Genomic DNA, 14,372 nt, shown 5'->3' with positions numbered 1-14,372 from the left:
ATCTAGAGAGCACACAGAATGAGAAAAGCAATCAGCCAGAATTGGAATACTCCTGTTTGAGGAGGGGAGGAAGACAAATGATGAAAAAGAGAAAGTGTGAGAAAGAATATTTGGAGCAGCAAGAAGAGAGTAAAACCATTTGGGAGAGAATGGTTCCTAATAAATATGTGTTGAATAAAGGCTTACTGAGTAATTGAATAAGGGGAGGGTTTCAGAGGAAGGTCTCTCAGATCAAGGCAGAGAAGGCAAAAAGGAGTTCCCTGGACACCGTGGTGAAGGCGGTGGGAGCAGAGGTGTGTGAGAAAGTCTGCCTGCTGACACTTGGGTGGTGCCTGGGAGGTGAGGAGGGGGAGCAGCTTGGCCAAGAAGGGAAAAAAGAATGAGTTAAGGGATCAACAGGGGGTCTGTCACTGGCCTTTGCTATTTTGTTTTGTTTTGTATTGTGTTGTTTTTAAGACTAAGACACATGAATAGGGAAAGAGGAAGGAGAAAAGGAGAGATGAAAGTGTGAGAAAAAGAAAGGAAAAAGCCGGAGCAAGGTCCTGGAAGGACTGAGAAAAGAGCGCCAAGGGCACAGATGTAGAAACTGACTTAGGAAGGGAAGGGAGGGAAAGGGAAGGGACACATCACCTGCTGAGGCCAGAAGGGAGAGGAGGATGGGTATGGGTGTCAATGAGAGGACGCAGACCTGAGGAAGTTCATATCCTCACAGTAGTTTCTTCATTAGGCACAAGTAAAGCCACTTGCTGCAAGGGGGTGAGCAGCTGCAGGGTCAGGAAGGTTGACAAAGGGAAGGAAGTTCAGCATAAGCACCAAGGGAAGTGAGAGAGGGCACAGAGCAAAAATAAAGTGTCAAGTGGCACTGATGGTCCAGCAGAGGGGAGAACCTTGACTTTACTTGAATTTCAGCTTCAAGTCATGAGGGATATTTTCCCGCCAAGTTTAGATAAGGAAACGGAACAGGCAGATCCTGAAACTGACAGTGCTGGGTCTTTCCTGCGAGGTGAAGGAGATCAGGATGGCATGGAATTTGAGAAAGAGCCTGGGTAGGCAAGAAGGAGAGGAAAGGAGACTGAAGTCTCCTAATTAGGGGATTGCCAGACGACATATCCTATTTCCCAGCATCCTTTGCATCTAGATGTGGCAGGTGTCTAAGTGAGCCAAAGGAGATATAAATAGAAGCATGATGTGGGGTTTCTGGGAATTCTCTTCCAAAGGAGGGGATGTGCTATTCTTCCTCTCTTCCTCTGTCCTACTGCTGGCAATTTAGATGTGATGGCTAGAGCTCTCTCGATGTTACCTTGGATCATTGAGGCAAAGCCTATATGGTGGAGGAATTATCTGGAAAAAAAATCATAGGTCCTAACAACATTGGAGCAGCCGCACCAGCCCTGGATGGCCCACTTGTATGTCTCTTTTACAGGAAAGAGAAATAAACTTCTATCTTGAGTAAAGCGTTACTTTTCAGGTCTCTTTCATTCCAGCTGAACCAAAGTCCAGCTACAACAATGTGCACACACAGTGACGGGAACACTTGGAAGGCTGCCTTGGAAGAGAATGTGAACTCTCTCCCACCTAACGCCAAGCAGAGAATTTTACAATAAGCAAAGAAGCTTTGGTCTTTCTAGGAGATTACAGACTGCTCTTGATTTGAAAGGAGAGAAAACAAAAGCTAAAACTTGGATTTCTTCATGAAATTTTTTAAAAATAAAAGAAAGCCTCAGGGACGTTATTGCCTTTTTTTCCTGTGACGGCAAGCAGTCGTCTCTGCACTTTTTGTAAAGAAATGTACTAAAATTAATGACCATATTAACACCCAGCATGACACATTTCCACTGTCTTACATATTTTTTTTTCCTTCCCTGAAGGCTCCGAATTCCCATCGGTAGGCATAAAATGGTCTTAGTCCAAGCCCAGTAAGTCACTTGCATTGGCTTGTTTTTAAAGTGACTAAGCAGCTGGAGTTTCAAGGTCAGAGGAATCATCTGCCAGGGTCACATGTGTTTCACATGTCAAGTAACGTATATGGGTTCCACTCCATCCAGGATTGTACGGAAAAAGACATTTGCAAACAAGTGATCTGAAGCCATGTTTCCAAACAGCTGCTATGGTTATGCGGATAAGAGTTACTATGTAAACTGTGTAAGTTGAGGACTATGTTTCCAATCACTCCAAAAGAATAGTCATTACAATCCATAATGTCGAAACTGAGAGGGCCTGTTTCTGATCATGAAGACACACAATAAATATTCCACCAGGATAAAAAGTGAAAGTATATGATTGCTGTTATTATCATAACGGTCTTGTTCATGTGCAAGTGGGAAGAATGTGTACTGGGTATAAAAATAACACAAGCAAACACAGAAGAAGATGAAACCTGGTCGACTTCAGGTAATGAGCCTTGGCTAATACTTATCTCTCCACTTCATGCTGCAGGCAACACTGACTAGAACCTACAGACATGACTCCCGGGTGCTAATAACTTCCTTAACAAGCTGGACTAATCGGTATTACAGAGCCAGACTCATGGCACAGGCAGGGGATGACCTGAGGATTTAAGGAATTTAGGAATAGAAAAACTTTTTTTTCTTTTAACTTCACATTTTAACTCAGAGCATATTTAGAGATGTCTGGCTTCAACAAAGAGAAGGACAAGGGTATTGATTTTTGTGAAAAGCTCTTCCGGTGGGTTGTCCTAACTCGAAAGGGATAATTGGCTTTGAAGAGCAGCTCTTACATTGAGTTTTTATTGAGTTCTCATAATGTTCTTGGTATGTGCTCTTCAAAGCCCACAATCGGCCTTTTCATCGTGTTTATATTTACTAGTCCTAATGATCTCTCATGTGTAAGACGTGCTGAATGAAGGTTGCCTTCTGACCAGTTAACTCCTCTCTGCAGGTTTCAAGGTTGGCTTCTGTATTTTGTAAGCAAAATAACAGGCACCTCCCAGTCAGTGGAGTGGCACAGACAGGCATAGACAAATACCCATTCTAGCTAAGTATGGGCGCCATTCAAGCTGGGAAAGGTCTCTCAGCTCCGAGTCACTTACACAATCAAGTCCCTGAACATGTTTCTGTCCCTAATATTTTGTTGCTCTAGGCAACCATCAAGTCCACATGAAGACTTCTGCCAACTGGAGAGGATGACTAGCCAGGGAAGCCAGAATTTTCTTTTAACTCTTTGTTGAAAATTCAAAATAGTAAATGGTGGGTATCCCGGATATTCTCTACAGGATCTATATTGGGAAAAGTGGAATTCAGACTCTGACTTAGTGTTTCTTTTATTCGCTTCTTAGGGAAATGTAATTATATAGAAAATACAATTATAGAAAGGCAATTCATCAGAAGTATGCACTTTTAAAAAAGAAAACAAGAAAACAGCTGGTTGGATATTTACACATCATCTAATCTAATATCCTCATTTTATAGATGGAAAACCAGCTTAAATTACTGACTCAAGTTTCAACAGGGAGCTAGTGACAGAGGAGGGATTATAGCTCTGGTCCCCACACCCCAGGGTTATTGCTCTTTCTACAACTTTCACAAGTTCAGGGCCCCATGTAGGATGAAGGAAAGTTAATAAATCACAAGTGAGGGGCACCTACGTGGCTCAGTTGGTTAGGCATCCACCTCTTGATTTGGGTGCAGGTCATGATCTTGGGGTTGTAGAACTGAGTCTTGCATTGGGCTCTGTGCTCAGTGGGGCGTCTGCTTGAGATTCTCTCTCTCTCCTCCCTCTGCTCCTCCCTGCCACCTGCGCTCTTTCGCTCTCAAAAAATAAATAAATCACAAGTGATTATCTTTCTTTCATAATAGCAAATATTCCTGTAAAGGGCTAGTTTGCTGGAAGTAATCCTAAAACTCTGTGGCTAGGTAGTGATCATTCATTAACACACCCATTACAAAAGTCTGGCCAGGAGGGACATTTAACTACTCTAACATATTTGAAAAGCATTCAAGGTGTATCATTGCTTATCTGAATGTGATCTTTGCTTCCTGAATTCTTAAGACACTTGTTGTCTGTGACACAATCCTGGAGAGTATCTAAGATTATATGTTGCTAATTTCTTGGAAGTAGGACTGCATCTTATTCATTCCCATTTCCCTGAAACCCAGAGCACAGAATTAAACTTTTTTTTGTTGATTGTTTGATGATAAGTCAATATTAATTTTATTAGCTCTTGTAGTTTAATAATAATCTATTTACCCAGAAATTAATTGTTCACATACTGCTACAGTTCAGTACCAGGCGCAAAGAGCCCCAGAGCAGTCAACAAATGCATTTAAAAGCTTATTTGTTAAAAAGCAGAATCAGGTGGCTGATTCTGATGGCTACCAGATGGAACAGTGTTGAGGGGATGGGTGAAATCGGTGAAGAGTGGGAGGCACAGGCTTTCAGTTATGGGATGAACAGGTCACAGGGATGAAAGGCACAGTATAGGGAATATAGTCAACGGTATTATAATAGCATTGTATGGTAGCAGATGGAAGCTACACTCATGGTGAGCATAGCATAGAGAAGTCGAATCACTATGTTGTACACCTGAAACTAATGTAACATTGTGTTTAAACTATAGTAAAATTGAAAAAAAACAAACAAAAAACACCTTATTTGTTATATGCATTAAATATTCTAAAGCTCTACTTTAGAGATGGATTGGTCCCAACCCTGCTTTTTTTTTTTTTAAAGATTTTATTTATTTATTTGACAGAGAGAAATCACAAGCAGGCAGAGACGCAAGCAGAGAGAGAGGCAGGGAAGCAGGCTCCCCACTGAGTGGAGAACCTGATGTGGGGCTCGATCCCAGGACCCTGAGATCATGACCCGAGCCGAAGGCAGAGGCTTAACCCACTGAGCCACCCAGGCGCCCCCCAACCCTGCTTTTATTTTGAGTTCATTTGTTATCGTTGAGACTCAATGCAATGTAGGACTCTGGTTTGCCAAGGTGAAAGAAGCAGCAGATCAGAAGAGGCCACTAATGCCAGGTTCACTATGAATGTTAAGAGGTAATCATTGGGTGCAGGAAATGAGAAGTTAAAACGCAGCAACATTTGGGGCTCCTAAATGTTGTGGGTAAAGTCCATAGATCATTAGCTCTAAAATGCCTCTGTGAATGTCAAGGAAGTATAGAAGTAGATGTATATATATAGTCATGGCCAGAGCCACTAAAAATAATTTCCTTACATCTGTGCATGCCTTTAAGAGGTTACAAACGAGCATAATACCTTTCAAAGATTTTCATTCCAAATGATTAAGATTATGAACTTTGGTTTCCTAGAATATTTAACACATGGATAATTTTTTAAAAATGAAATAGAGGTAATCCATGCACTGAGATAAATCAGCCTTAAATTCCAAATTGGAATTCAAGTATCAAACTATATTGATCCAATACATCATCCTATATATGCTATATATAATAGCAAGGATCATAATGATTCATATATTGTCAGAGCCATTCTACATCCACTCAAAATCATGATTACCAGTTACTAAATTCCACACATCTGTTCTTTTATCGTTTACAACAATCTCCTGCTCCATATTTCTGCAATCTAGCTATTTTGCTAGGACAGAGACTTTATTTGACTTTATTCTTGGACATGGCTATTGTGCTCTAACTGGTCTCTGAAACTTTTATATCTTCTTCTTTCATTCTTTGGAATTTTAAAAAGATTCCTAGGTGATTCTAATGAACCTACAAGTCTGTGAACCACTACCCTAAATGCCTAGCGCAACATTCATGTGACTCTTAATTACATCCTAAAATGGAACAAAAACTCCTTTGGCGGCAGACATCATACGTCATTGATTTCTGAGCTTAGCTGCCCTTCAAGTGTGTCTCCCTCCATTTCCAATTCCCCCTTCTGTTTACTTAACTATTTGATAATTCTTAGGTGCCACTTCTTCCAGAAGACCTTCTGTATCTTGCGTTATATCTCTAGCAGAGAAGTACTAGTTTTCTCTGCTTCTCTTTTTAGAGGTGCCATTTGACACTCTGGCTCAAAGACACAAAGATGGTGGGGTGGGAGTGGTTCTCTTCGTTTTACTTTTTCTTTGTAGGGAAACACCTAAGGGGATCTGTCACACTTATGAATCTACCCTTCTTTGAAGGTTTGATGTGAAAGCAGATTGGGCTACGCTTTGCACAAAGGCATTTTAAATGTGCAGGTGTGACTGTCCAAATGAAAAACAATACTTTGAACTTTTATAGAACCTTTCATCAAATGATATCAAAACAATTCAGCTTATAAAGCCTTAGGAAGCTGGTAGGCAAAATTTTCTATTGATATATAAATGGAGACTTACTGCATTAGCTATGTGGGTGATTTGTTTCAAGTCCCCAAACAATGGGACGTTCATTTAGGCAGAGGAAACGATTTTCTGTGGGTGACTTCTCCAAATTGTGACAGTTAATTTCAAAAACGTTTAAGAAAAAAAAAAACAACTTAAAAATTTTTTTTTGTTGAATTTTAGTTGCCAGTTCACAGGCATTTATGTTGAGAACTTAATAATCCTTTTTTCTTTAAAAAAATATGGAATGCTTCACAAATTTGCATGTCATTCTCAGGCAGGGACCATGCTAATCTTCTCTGTATCATTCCAATTTTAGGATATGTACTGCTGAAATCAGAGCATAGAACCTAATAATTATTTTCCCTCTTTTAAAAAATTTTTTTTATTTTTTATTAACATATAATATATTATTATCCCCAGGGGTACTTATTTTTCCCTCTTAATTTGACCAAGCATTAGCTTTTTTTTTGGATAATCCAAAGACACTCTGAACACACTAAAACAGACTTCACCTGTGGTGAGGGAGAACAATACTTACTAATGGTTTTTGAATGAACAAAAGCGTGGTACAAATTAGTTTGAGTCTTATTATTATTTAAATGTGTAGCTGAGTACCAAGTCTCTCCACAAACACTTACAAATCTAATCTTTTTCTGTCTTCCTCCTTCTGGCTTCTTTCACTGTTTTTCCTCACATACAATCCTGTGAGCTCTAGACTGGGAAGAGCGGTACTTTCCTATTTTCCCATATTTTAAATCTGCTGTAAAGTAAACATGAGCAAAATGTGTCTGAGGAATGTTTTATCAGACTATGGTTTTTATTTTGCTTTGTCCCAGCATATTAGTTTTTTTTTAATTTTTTGCCCCATTTCAATGGTTTCTTTGATGTCTTGTTTTGACCAGCTGCTGAGCTTTTTGTGGCTGTCCATTTACATCACTTTAAAAAATGGTACATAAATGAAATTTGAACAAAATGAACAGTACTTTCACATTGTTTCAAAATCAAACATGTTCCTAAGGAATCTGATTTATGGCAGATGGAGAACAAAACCTTCCAGAGGGAGGGCTGTTAAATGAGTCTTAATTGCTTGCACATGAAAATATAGTGACTAAGACTGTGTGCACAATTAGGAATTTAAACATGTAGAAAAGAACTGGCCATGGAAACATTTTTGCAGGCATAGCTAGTTTGTATGAACATAGACAAAAGAAGACAAGTTAGTAAAGGAAAATAATTTCAAGAAAAATTTGGTTGTTTACTTCCTTCTTCTTTATGTCAAGCTTCCAATTGTAAAGATGATTCATTTACCTCTGAAACTCACTGTACACTCAAGAAAAAAAAAGGTTTTATTCAAGAATTAGAATTTCTTTTTTAGTCCCACTCTGTACCAGACACTAGGCTTGGTGCTTATTCATTTCATTTAATCCTAACAATAATTCTCTGAGATAGGTTGGTTATTGATCCACATGGTATAGATGACAAGTAAGTTGCTTAAAGCGAAATGGCTAACAAGTGGCATAGCCAGGCTTCTTTGTATTGACGGAATAAATCCAGAACCACGCGCTGTCCCTTTCCTCCACCCCAGCCTCCACCGTGCCTAGCTCTTCCCCCAGAAAAAGATACATACCTTTCAAAAAAAAGTAACCCTAAAGGTCTTCTACTTTCAGTATCTAGTCAAAATGCCTTCCTTGTGTTGAGTATATGGCATGGTGAGGTTGGGTTTTAGGCCAAAGTTAGTCAGGTCTGGAGTCGGGGGTTAGGACAGAAGATGGTAGGTTTAGACACAGAGGCCAGAGTGGGTTGGCTTCAGAAGCGCTGTCAGAGTGTGGGGGTCATGTGGAAGCATCTAGTCAAGAGACTCATGCCTTAGTGGCTGTGTAGGCAGTACTTGTGAGGGCAGTAAGGTTCTATCTGACCGGTTCTGTCACAATGTGTGGCCCTCAGTCTAGCTCCCCATGGTCTGGTGCTGTGCTCTCCTCCTCGCCATAACACTGACATTCCAAATGAGTGCTCTGTGTAGTGCTCTACAGTGAGCTTCCGTTTGTCTTCAGAGATTTAAGTCCATTTCATGCCTCTAATGGACTGAAATGCCTTTTCCAGTGGAATTCAAGTTCTCCTTCAGATTTTTTTTCTCCTTGGAAACCTTCACTTTCCTGGGGGTATAGGTTGTTTCTAAGAGGGACTCTGATGAATGTCACTGTGTGATTATCCATAATTAAAGTTCAAACAATGAACCTTCAAATAAACTCGGAGACCCAACTCATCCGTGTACTGGGGCTCTACTTACATGTTTTTCTTAGAAAGTTGAGAGGCTTAATAACAAACTCTCTCTATTATTCTGTATCCCTTAAAGTAAACTTAACTAGGTGCTGACTTATTAGACCACAGTCCATTTAGATTACTATTAAACAAAGATTATACTAATGCAAATTATTCCTTACTTTCATTCCTGGTAAGCAAACCAGGAGCCACAGATTATGTGACCCTATGCAGAACTAAGCACAAAGGAAGTATCAATCAATGTGTGTCGATCAAATGATCAGGCAGTCAAATCACTTTTCTCAGGGATACGCTAATAAACAGGTGCCAACCACATTTCTAGAACCTTAGTATCATAAAAAGCAGTTGCTGAAAAATCTATTAGCAGAGTAAAGTGTGTTGGGCCCACCTTCTTATCTATAATCAATAATAATTTTTGACCCACCAACATTTATTTCCCTTTTTTAATGGTACCTTACTTCACTTCAGGAAATTATTTGGTGTCTCCACTGATAATTTTAATAGCAGCATAGCCCATAATGACCAAGTGTTTCCTATGTGCCATGCATTGTGCTGGGGTTTTTATAAATATCATCTCAATTTTCATGAGCTCCTTATGAGATAATTACTATTACTATGCCCACTTCAAAAACGAGGTACTTGAGGCTCTGGTGGGTTAAATGAAGTGTTTGAGGAGAAACATCTGTAAGCAGCACAGCTGAGATATAAATCCACATAATCTGGCCTCGTAATTTACACTCTTAGTACTACAGTATAATACATAGTCTGGAAGAACAGCCAGATGCCCTGCACTCCTGTAGCCAAGACCGGAGACCCAAACTCAACCAAGGAGACCCCCTCCTGGCATTTTACATGACACAGATGAACAAAGAAACTAAAAACAGTTGCAGGAGGCTCACCGCGTTGCTCCGGCCATGAGAATTTCCCTCTATTCGTGCCTCTCTAGCACTCTGAAGATGAATTGTTTCCTTTAACCCTGATCCACCAGCCTCCCCACTAATACTCCAGGAATTGGAAATTATTCCAATATTCTATTTTACTTAAGTAGACTGAATTTCATTTTACTAGTTTTTATTTTACGAAAGTTAGCAGAGTTGGTTTTTACCCTGCAACCAAAGGATCACTGTTGATACACCATCATCTAAGGGGAGGGAGAAGCCAGCCTAGGAGAGAATTGTATGAATCCTCAAAGAAGAGGAAACTGAAGCATGGTTAAGTTCCCAGTGATAATGTGATAGACTCAGGAATACTGTGTGCCAAAATGTCATGTTGATTTTCTCTGCTGCCCTTTCTGTTGAAATGATGAGGGCTTGGTTCCCTCTCTAAGTCAGTGGGCTGTGACATGCCAGCCTCTCCTTTGTCTCCAGGACTTTGAGCAGTTTCCAGTGAATGGAACAGGCTTGGGAAGATCTGTAGAAAGACAGACTGCAAGGTAGGACTGAAGAGGCAAGACTTCTAAAGATCATTGCTTTCCCGTCACAAACGGACAAGATTTCAGATGAAGCTAACTCTTTCAAAGTGTCCCCTGGAAAAACCTACCTATATGCTTATTCTCTACGTTGCCGTCACTCTACAATTCTAGGACATTGTCTTGGGAATGCCTCCCTTCGGAGTCCATGCTGTATTTCTTTCAAATGCCTCAAAAATGTCTTATCCCTTGGAATGGATTCATTTCTAGAATTATCCTGGTCCAGGCTATTCTGACATCCTGTTTACTGACTAGGGTTGGTAGTCATATTAGAAATAATATTTCTGGTCAAAAGTGAAGCATGACAGCAAACCAATCAGGTGGCTTTTTCCTAATACAGTCTATGAAATGAATTATCTGTAAAACCATTTCTTCTCTCTCTCTCTCTCTCTTTTTTTTAAAGATTTTATCAATTTATTTGAGAGAAAGAGAGAAACACAAACAGAGGGAGCAGCAGACAGAGGGAGAGGGAGAAGCAGGCTACCTGCTGAGCAGGGAGCCAAGAAGCGAGACTTCTTCCCAGGACACTGGGATCATGACCCGAGCCGAACGCAGATGCTTAACCAACTGAGCCACAGAGGTGCCCTTCTAAAACCATTTCTAAACGCTCTCAGCAGGGGCAGCTGGGCTAAAAAAGGTACAGCTTACAAAGATAACGACTTTGAGGATCAACGTGAATAGCGTAATGGTGTCTATGGATAGTCTTATAGTGCTTTTCAATACGTAAGGCATTTTCTGCCTACCTTTTCAATAGAAGCTAACATTCATTATTGCCAGACACTGTGCCAAATTTTCTACACACATTACCTTTTGTAATCCTCAAAATCAGGAAGGTATTATTATAGTTATTCACTACATTTTAACAGAAAAGACTCAGGGTGTAGAGTAAGTTGTCTAAGATCACAAAGTGGGTGAGCAGGAGAGCCAGCCATGAAACCCCAACCTCCCGCTTTTTCTCCTCCAGGTTCTGACTTGTATATCAAATGAGCAAACAAAACTTAAAATAGTTTGGATTTTTTTCCGAAATAAAAACTGGTTGGAAGAGAAAACCTAGGTCTATTTCTAGGTGAACAATTCTAGTTCAAGAGCCCAGGTGCGGGGCGCCTGGGTGGCTCAGTGGTTTAAGCCTCTGCCTTCGGCTCAGGTCATGATCTCAGGGTCCTAGGATCGAGCCCCGCATCAGGCTCTCTGCTCAGTAGGGAGCCTGTTTCTCTCTCTCTTTGCCTGCCTCTCTGCCTACTTGTGACCTCTCTCTCTGTCAAATAAATAAATAAAATATTAAAAAAAAAAAAAAAGAGCCCAGGTGCATAGTCACGGACGTGAGGCATCTCAGAAGCCCACATCTACCCCTCACCTTCCAGCTCTCAGTTCCAGGGCCTTTTTCTGTTCCCTTCCCTACTGACATGGGCAACATTTCTTCTTTTACTGCTCTGTCTTCTACTTTCTCATGCTGCAAAGGTTTCCCGAAGTTCATGAACTGAGCCCCCAGACACTTTCTAGTCTGAGCTAAATAACAACATAGACAGATTCCTGGTTCTCTAGAGAAAAGACTTCTCATCCTGACTCATTTCTTCCTCCCTTATTTAGCTACTGACTCATTTATAAGCCCTCTGTTTTCTTTTAACTGAATGCTCTTTATCAATCAACAGGGCACATTTTATCTTTTTCAGTTCTGAGAACCTCTAGGAGGGTGATTCTAAAGCTCAGTGGAGGTATTTTATGCCTGACTGGGTCCTCAGAGCCTACACAGTCTTTCACATCTCAGAAACAGAGAGGGAAAGAGCAAAGCCAGGAGGGCACACAGAAATGAGGTTCTCCACGTGGACAACTCAGTGTGCAGCATGCAAATATCGGAAACATATCAGAAAGAAGAAAGAATAAGCACCCATTTGTGTTATCAGGCATGAAAATACAGAGAACTACAAGTACTTCCAGAGTGCCCACTGTGCTGGGTAAGAACCACACAAAAAGGAGAGATAATACACTAAAAAGCACTGGCTATTTAAGCATTAGAAATATCTAAAGGAAGAGCATCTGGGGGAAGAGGCAGCTAAGGAATTTCATGGCTAGAAAAAGAAGCCAAGAAAATGATAATGGGTATGAAGAGCCTACAGCGAATCTAAAATAAAGAGATCATGAATCTCATCATGGTAGAAACTGCTGTTTCAGGGGTTAATAGTGAGTGGTCCTAGAAGAAAGGGGAGTGCTGACTTCCAAGCACTGTCTTGCTCCCAACATTCTTTTTAAAATTTTTTAGAGATTTATTTGTTTATCTTAGAGAGACAGAGAGTGGGAGAGGTAGAGGACAGGGGAGAGAGAACCCCAAGCAGACCCCATGCCCAGTGCATGGATCATGATGTGGGGTTCAATCCCAAAACCCTGAGATCCTGACCTGAGTTGAAGCCAACAATCAGATGCTTCATTCACTATGCCACCCAGGCGCCCCTGCCCCCAAACTTCTGGCATACTCCATCTGAGGCACTTCTCTCATAGCCCATGCAGCATTTTCCCTATGAAAATTCCTGCCCTGGGTACTCTCACCAAAATAGGAACTTCAGAGGAGTCAGGAAGAGGACTGTGGGAATTAAGGAATGCTCGAGGAATTCTATATCCCCGGCAGGAATCTTTCCGTTAGCTTATGACACTGAGTTCTTCATGTTTCCCAAAGGTTTCTCTGTATCCATAGACCTTAGCCATCCTCTTGCCCTACTCTCCACTCATACCCATTCAGTAAAAGGACCATATAAATTCATTTTCTGCTCTCCCTTAAAAAATAAAAAAAGAAGAAGAAGAAAAGAAATTCCCAGCAAATAATTCTCCTAGGGGAGAGGCAAATGACAATAGATTGTGTGGGGTTTTTTGTGCACGTGTCAATAAATCTTAAGAAGAGAAACCTTAAGGACATGCTTTGAGTCAGCTATAACCTATACTTTGTCATTTGTAGCTGTTTATCGGATTCTCATAAGATTTAAAGGAGATTATGCATGTAGAGTCTTTAGTACATATTAAATGTCAGAAAATGTTACCTTTTATTAATATTAGTAATCATGATCTATCCAATGGATTTTAAAAAAACATTTCCCGAGGTGGTGAAAGAAGGCTGCTAGAAGCGAGCTCCCCATTGATTCATGGACGCAAACAATTCAGTGTTTAACCAGTAAAATTTGGGAAGTTAGACTCAAAGGAATTTTCATTACTTTGCCCCACCACAGTAATGCGTTTCTGAGTAGGCCTAAAATATTCTCTAAGGCATACATGGGTGGGAAGCACTTTGTGGGTAAAGGGAGCAACTTAAGAATGTAGCTTTTGTTCTTTCTTTCCTTTTTTTTTTTTTTAAAGGAAACTTGGTACTGTGTCTAAGAAGACAAAAAAGGATACAGTTACTAAACATAACATTTCCCAAACCCGCTCCCACCCGCATACACAAACATGGACTTGATCCTTCATTTTCTTCTAGAAGAGCAAGCTGAATTATTAAAATCTTGTATACATTTCGAGAGATAACAGAGATGACAGCCCAGTGATGACGACCGTGATGACGTGGTTTGCGCTGATAATAGTATCACCTTGTCTTTCCTTCCTAATCACACAGGACTTCACACAAAGTATCTTATTTATCCCAGGCTGCATTGTTACATGGGGGTGTGGGTGTCACTAACACACTTTCCAGAAAGACAGTGATTTTACAGCAAATTATGGGCAACCCCATGACAATGCTGTACATGGGCACTCTTACCCACATCAGTCAGTATTCCATTATGACCCCAAATGTGGCTGTTCCAATGGTCCACCTGGGAGCACTCATTAATAATAAAGGTCATGAACCTTATCCCAAAGACTCTGTTGTGGACTGTCTGGAAATTCGTGCTTTGACGTTTGTTTTCCACCATCCCCTAGTGATGTGGTCAGGTGGCTTTGGGAAATACTGTCCTTTTCAAACTCAGGGCAGTGAGGAAGGGATACTGGCTGCAGGGAACTTGGGTGACATTCAGATCCTATCTTTGGTGGTCGTTTTGCTGATCACTGGGAAGATAATGGAACAGTCCTGCCACAGGTGTCACAAGCTCAGTATCAACAGACACAATACTGTCCTATCCAGGGATATTGTTATTTGAAAATACAGTTAATTCTGGGGTGCCTGAGTAGCTCAGTGGGCTAAAGCCTCTGCCTTCGGCTCAGGTCATGATCCCAGGGTCCTGGGATCGAGCCCCACATCGGGCTCTCTGCTCAGCCAGGAGCCTGCTTCCCTTCCTCTCTCTCTGCCTGCCTCTCTGCCTACTTGTGATCTCTCTGTCACACAAATAAATAAATAAAATCTTTAAAAAAA

General features: G+C 40.8%; 1 protein-coding gene and 1 pseudogene across 9 annotated transcripts in view; both read right to left on the bottom strand.

Moving 5' to 3' along the window:
* Positions 1-14,372, bottom strand: part of PDE4D (phosphodiesterase 4D) — a 1,501,314-nt gene that overhangs the window by 171,646 nt on the left and 1,315,296 nt on the right. The window lies entirely within an intron of this gene.
* On the bottom strand, positions 6,531-6,644 carry LOC123939483 (annotated as a pseudogene).

Source organism: Meles meles, chromosome 3 (genome assembly GCF_922984935.1).
Source record: "Meles meles chromosome 3, mMelMel3.1 paternal haplotype, whole genome shotgun sequence".
NCBI lineage: Eukaryota > Metazoa > Chordata > Mammalia > Carnivora > Mustelidae > Meles > Meles meles.
Note: the sequence above shows the minus strand (reverse complement) of the source record. Positions and strands in the feature narration are given on the sequence as shown.